Raw genomic sequence first — 7,572 nt, 5'->3', positions numbered from 1 at the left:
GCCTCATGAAGCCAGCATCATCCTAATTCGGGGCATATACATTAACCAGCACCAAATTCTCTCCCTGCAGCCTACCCTTCACCATAATATATCTGCCCTCCTTGTCCGACACCACCTCAGACGCCTCGAACGCCACCCTCTTCCCCACCAAAATTGCCACCCCCCGGTACTTCGCGTTCAATCCTGCGTGAAAAACCTGCCCCACCCACCCCTTCCTCAGACGAACCTGGTCTGCCACATTCAAGTGGGTCTCTTGGAGCATAGCCACGTCCGCCTTCAGCCCCTTCAGATGAGAAAATACCCTAGTTCTCATAACCGGCCCCCCTCCCCCGCCGGCTAGCCATAGCTCATCGATTGCTCGCCAAAGGCCAGCGCGCCCCGCACGACCCGTTCCCATTGGCGATAACACCTCTCCTCTACACCCCCCCGGCCCACATCAGCTCCTTCCTGGCCATTCCAAGAGCAGCCCGGTATCCACCCCCCCCCCACCCCCCCCCCCCACCCAGGCTAGGACCCTTCCTAGCCGCGACGCACCCTCCATGGTACTTCCGTGAGTCAGCTGACTTATGCTGACCCAGGAAGCTCCCGCCAAAACCCGTCCGCTCCCGACATGGGGTCATCCCCCTCTTGCCACACCTCCTTGGCACCGCCTCAGCGCGGGAAAAAAAACAGTAGGGGCCACGCCCGCACCGCCAGCTCTACCCCCCTGCCCCGCAGCACGGGAAACCAGAGGAAAGCCCGCGCTTTCATACTGCCACACCCCACCCTTCTGACGCAGCTCCCCAAAATCCAATTTCACCCCAACCCTCAGCCCCGTACAGAGGAGAAAATAAAAAACACAAACCCCCATCATTTCCCACATAACCCAAAACCATACCCAACAGTCCCACCCGGAAACAGAGCACAAAACCAGCATAAAAAACTCATGTCAAAATTACAAAACAGCAACAGCAAAAACAGCAACGACCATAGTGTGCCCCCAGACCCTAGTTCGAGTCCAGCTTCTCCGCCTGTACAAAGGCCCACGCCTCCTCCGGGGACTCGAAGTAGTGGTGCCCGTCCTTATATGTCACCCACAGACGCGCAGGCTGCAGCATTCCAAATTTGAACTGCCAGGCATGCATCATCGCCTTTGTCTGGTTGAACCCGGCCCGCCGCTTACCCACCTCCGCACTCGAGCCCTGGTAGATTTGCACTACCGAATTCTCCCACTTGCTGCTCCTCTCTTTCTTGGCCCAGCGCAGCACACACTCCCGGTCGCTGAATCGATGGAACAGCACCAGCAACGCCCAAGGGGGTTCATTTGTCTAGGGCCTCCTAGCCAGCACTCTGTGGGCTCCCTCAAGCTACAGGGGCAAATGGAAGGACCCCGCGCCCATCAACGAGCTCAACATCGTGGTCACATACGACAGAAGATCCGACCCCTCCAGCCCCTCCGCCAGGCCCAGGATCCACAAATTATTTCGCCTCGTGCGAACGTCCATCTCCTACAAACGGTCTTGCCACTTTTTGTGAAGTGCCTCCTGCAACTCCACTTTTTCCACGAGGACCACGGCCTCCTCCTCCCGCTCAGCGGCCTGCTGCTGCAACTCCCGAATGGACGCCTCCTGGGACGCCTGGGTCTCAAGCAGCCTTTTGGTAGTCACATTCAGGGAGTCCAGCAACTCAGCCTTCAGCTCCGCAAAACAGCGCAGAAGAGCTGCTTGCTGCTCCTGCGCCCACTTCCACCAGTCCTCGGGTGTTCCGCCGGCCGCCATTTTGTCCTTCTTCCCCCGCTTTTCTTGGGGAGCTGCTGCAGCCTTTTCTTTTGCCCCACTGTGGGTGAGCACCATAAATTTCGGGGAATGCTCCTCCAAACACCTTCCCCCACCGGGATTTGTCGAAACAGCGCCGTTTGGGGCCCTCAAATAGGCCCGAAAGTCCTTTAGTTGCGGGAGCTGCCGAACGTGCGGCTTAGCTCCGCACAGCCGCAACCGGAAGTCCTTGCTACCCTTCTTAATCTCCAGTCATCCAAGTCATCAGCTGAAGACAGGGAGGATCCAAATATTTTTGTCAAGGCCTCAGCAATTTCCTCTCTTGCCTCCTTCAGTATTCTGGTGTAGATCCCATCAGACCCTGGGGACGTATCTACCTTAATATTTTTCAAGACGCCCAACACCTCATCGTTTTCGATCTCAATGTGACCCAGCCTATCTGCACACCCTTTTCCAGAGTCAACATCGGCCAATTCCTTCTCTTTGGTGAATACTGATGCAAAGTATTAATTTAGTAGCTTGTCCATTTCCTATGGCTCCACACATAGATTCCCTTGCGGTTCCTTCAGTGGGCCAACCCTTTCCCTGGCTACCTTCTTGCTTTTTATCAACTTATAAAAGGTCTTGGGATTTTCGTTAACCCTATTTGCCAGTGTTTTTTTGTGACCACCTTTTAGCCCTCCTGACTCCATTTTTTAGTTCCTTCCTACTTTCCTTATATTCCACACAGGCTTCGTCGGTTCCCAGCCTTCTAGCCCTGACAAATGCCCCCTTTTTCTTTTTGACGAGGCCTAGAATATCTCTCGTTATCCAAGGTTCCCGAAATTTGCCTTATTTATTATTCTTCCGCACAGAAGAATGCCAGTCCTGAATTCCTTTCAACTGAAATCTGAGCGCCTCCCACATGTAAGAATTTGATTTACCCTCAAACATCCTCCCCCAATCTGGGTTGTTCAGATCCCGCCGAACATTGTTATAATTAGCCTTCCCCTAATTTAGCACATTCACACTAGGACCACTCTTATCCTTGTCAACCAGCACTTTAAAACTCTATCTGAAACGTTCTCCCCGTGTCTGCGTCGGTTTCCTCTGGGTTTTCCCGTTTCCTCCCACAGTCCAAAGACGTGCAGGTTAGATGGATTGGCCATGATAAAATTCCCTTAGAGAGCAAAAATGTTAGAAGTGGTTATTGGGTTACGGGGAGAGGGTGGAAGTGAAGCCTCAATTGGGTCGGTGCAGGCACGATGGGCCGAATGGGCTCATTTTGCACTGTATGTTCTATGTTCTATCCACTGTCCACAATTCGTTCCTCCAGTACCGCTCCTACATATGACCGGCAATAATTAAAGGTTTTCCTTTATTGTCGTCGGCATGGTTTAGTTTAGGAGGCGTTGAGCTAACCTGTTTTTTCAACGATGGGTAATTGATGTGAGTCTCCATGGATCTTAATTGTGTCACCGGAGGGGGCCGCACCTGTATTAATAAGGGACTAGATTCAATGAGTTGTCAAGCAATTTCAGAGAGGTAGCAACGCCTCCGGGATTAACGGCAACTCCTGCTCCAGAGAGAGTGAGAGGAGAGATCAGAACCGGAGAATAATTGATCACAATTTTACACTGACAACTCAGAATTCGACAACAGACTGGAACGTTACTGCAATGGATCAGAATCTGAGAACAATCGACTGGAATGTTATAGCAAAGGATCCAAATCTGAGCACTCTCGGCTGGAATGTTGCAGCAATGGACAGGGGATTATTGGAGGATATTAACCGTTTTGAGAAGTTTCATCGATGGGGTGCATCATTACCATTATTGCTCTCCTGGGGTCTTGAGATTGTTGGATACTTTTTCTATCCCATCCTCGCTATAGTTGGTGTCCCGGGTAAGTCTCCGTTTCAAGTTAATAATTCTGGAAATCGGCATTAGCTCAATTATATTTCTTGGAAATTATTCGATTCTCCTTGCTGTTTTGATTGTTCTTGTTGAGTCTTTGGGTCCAAATATTAGCCACCCTTTGTAATTGCATTGCTGATCTTGTAAATTACACCCTCGTGTTGGTTTTGATTGGTCCAACATCAAACCTCTCTCTCTTCATCAGTGAAGTATGATTACACTGAATGTCTGTTCTTCTATTACCACGCATATGGTTTTCACTTACCATCGTAATTATCTCGCCCTATCTACCAATTCCATTTCTTCCTGCTCAATATTTTAGCCTCAACCAGAATATAGAAATCTCTGCGATCCCATTCATCCTGGTAGGATATCCGACCCAATGTAAGTTCACATCCCAATCCAAGCCATTACCAAATCCTTAATATTGCCCCGTCACCCCCTCATTGGCTGGGAAGTAGGAATACTCTCTGACCTGATGTCACACAGGTACAACCACGGAGAGCGGGAAATGTTCGTGGAGATCGCACAGAGACACTGCAAATTAACGTGGATCGATTAAGGAAGGGTCAGCATTTGCCTGGTAAGGTGCATTGAGGACGGTCTGAGGATATCCAATTGATGATGTAGAAGAGACAGCCAGAATTATATCTGGCTGTATCGACATTCAACAGAGGGGTCTGCTTGTTCCAGTTCTTGAATCAGAACGGTCGGCTTCAAATATAACAACATAATAGAGAGGTAAATGGAACATTGGACTTCATTGAAACGGGCATAGATTGTAACAGTCTTGCGAGGCAGCACAGGGAATTGGTCAGACCGCACAGAGCGCTCTCAGGAAAGTTTCCGTTGCCACATTTAAGAAAACATAAATTTGCATAAGACGAAGTTCGCAATGGGTTCAATTGGCACATTTGCCTGACTTTGTTTTCCAGTCGTCATTGCCCCAGCGTCAGAGGTGCTTCTGTTGAAAGCTGTAAAATTCCGAGGAGGCATTCCAGGTCAGAGTTTGGGAGAATGTCCTGGAATGCCGAAGCAGAGATTTCTAATTCCTTCAATGATTCCTGATGCAATCAATGATTCCTGATGCAATCGATGATCCCTGATGCTATTGGATCATCAAATATTTGCCTCCTCATTCTCTGGAATTGACGCTCCTCCCAGTGCTCTGGTCCTCTGATGTTCACAGGAAGAATTGCGCAATCATTTGATTCTCCCCCGCATTCTCTGCGTAGTTTTGCAAATAACGTCCAGCACCTTCACCCTGTGCCGATATCCCACCAGACACCCAGACAATAGAATCGGTCAAAAAAATCAGAGATTGTGAATAGTCTGATTCTCCAGAGTGTCATTATGAAATGAGCAGGTTTTGTCACCTGGGCTGATCCACACAACTCCGTTTCCCTCCCTCCCCCATGAACACCAAGTAGGGTAAGTGTGTAAAGATCAAAAGCTGGAATTATGGAAGATGTGTGGACTGTATTCCAGAGCCATTGATCTCACAGTTATTACCAACAATATATCCTGAACTCGTGTGGTCTGCATTTTGCAGCTCAACATAGATTTTTATCTGAATTCAGAAATTAACATTGTTTTACTTAATCCAGAACATTGCAATTCTTTTCAAGGTAGATTTCATCGGAAGTAAATGGTTTCCAGCTCCTGACTGCCCTGTTACCATTGCAGTCGTATGCACACTCCAGTCGCATGCATGGACAGCACGGTAGCACAATAGGTCGGCGCTGTTGCTTCACTGCGCCAGGGTCCCAGATTCGATTCCCCGTTGTCTGTGCTGAGTCTGCACGTTCTCTCCGTGTCTGCGTGGGTTTCCTCCGGGTCCTCCGGTTTCCTCCCACATCCTAAAGACGTGCGGGTTAGGTATATTGGCCATGATAAATTGCCCTGAAGGGCCAGAAAACGTTTAGGAGGGGTTATTGAGTTCCGGGGTAGAATGAAGTGAGGGTTTAAGTGGTTCGCTGCAGACTCGATGGGCCGAGTGGCCTCGTTCTGCACTGTGTGTTCTATGTTCTATGCTCATACAGCACAGAAAATCTGCAAATAGCAATCCATACTACATAAAACTGATTCATTTTCTCAAGTCCTATCAATATTTTCACTTTCCATGTATATTTGCCCTCACAGTTAACGTGGTGATGATTGTCGTCCTCTCTCAGAGAAAGTGTGGTCTCTCTAAATGTGTCACTTGCTACCTGCTGGCTATGGGAGCGACTGATTTACTGCTCGTAATTATCGACCTGATACTGAGGCAAATTCCGGTTGTATTTATAGAACATTTCGTATTCCTGTATTCCAGCCCTGTCTGTAGGTTTCACGCTGTCCTGGTTTATGCTACTAGAGACTGTTCTATCTGGTTCACCGTCACTTTTACCTTTGATAGATTTGTGGCAATTTGCTGCCAAAAGCTGAAAAGTAAATATTGCACCGAGAAAACAGCAGTTGTAGTTCTGGGAATAACAACTGTGCTAATGTTTCTGAAGAACATTTTCTGGTATTTCATGCTCACAGTTGGGTATCAACTGAGCAATTCATCCCGGTTTTGTCAGACAAGTTACGAAGTGACGATATCTCTATCCTGGACCATAATTGAACTCACTCACTACTTTATAACGCCAGTTATTCCATTTGTACTGATTCTGTTGCTCAATGCTTTAACAATCAGGCAGATTTTAGTGAGCAACCAAGCCCGAAGGAGGCTCCGCACTCAGAATAATGAAGACAAGCCCATCGATCGAGAAATGGAGAGCCGGAGGAAGTCCATGATTTTACTTTTGGTTATCTCTGGGAACTTCATACTGTTGTGGTCAGTCTATTTGGTGTTTGTTATTTGGGATCAATTGTGGTATGTGATCGGAAATATTGCAGCTGCACCTAATTACTTGGGAGAAATTGCATTCATTCTGCAGACATTAAGCTTCTGCACAAACACCTGCATTTATGCTGTGACCCAGACAAAATTCAAAGAACAGTTGAAGATTGTGGTTCAACACCCTTTCACTCTGATTGTTAAATTAATTGTGTAACAACAACTGAAGTACTAGCCGTTTCAATACCTGAGATCTCCAGATATTCGAGTAATGACTTGTCTAGAATGGTTTGGTCAGAATTGGGAATATTTGTTGATGACTTCTAATTTTTGGAGTCATTAGAACATAGAACATAGAACGATACAGCGCAGTACAGGCCCTTCGGCCCTCGATGTTGCACCGACATGGAAAAAAAAAACTAAAGGCCATCTAACCTACACTATGCCCTTATCATCCATATGCTTATCCAATAAATTTTTAAATGCCCTCAATGTTGGCGAGTTCACTACTGTTGCAGGTAGGGCATTCCACGGCCTCACCACTCTTTGCGTAAAAAACCCACCTCTGCCCTCTGTCCTATATCTATTACCCCTCAATTTAAGGCTATGTCCCCTCGTGCTAGCCACCTCCATCCGCGGGAGAAGGCTCTCACTGTCCACCCTATCTAACCCTCTGATCATTTTGTATGCCTCTATTAAGTCACCTCTTAACCTTCTTCTCTCTAACGAAAACAACCTCAAGTCCATCAGCCTTTCCTCATAAGATTTTCCCTCCATACCAGACAACATCCTGGTAAATCTCCTCTGCACCCGTTCCAAAGCTTCCACGTCCTTCCTATAATGAGGCGACCAGAACTGTACGCAATACTCCAAATGCGGCCGTACTAGAGTTTTGTACAACTGCAACATGACCTCATGGCTCCGGAACTCAATCCCTCTACCAATAAAGGCCAACACACCATAGGCCTTCTTCAAAACCCTATCAACCTGGGTGGCAACTTTCAGGGATCTATGTACATGGACACCGAGATCCCTCTGCTCATCCACACTACCAAGAATTTTACCATTAGCCAAATATTCCGCATTCCTGTTATTCTTT

This window comes from Scyliorhinus canicula, chromosome 30 (genome assembly GCF_902713615.1).
Source record: "Scyliorhinus canicula chromosome 30, sScyCan1.1, whole genome shotgun sequence".
NCBI lineage: Eukaryota > Metazoa > Chordata > Chondrichthyes > Carcharhiniformes > Scyliorhinidae > Scyliorhinus > Scyliorhinus canicula.
This window is presented reverse-complemented; position numbering follows the sequence as displayed.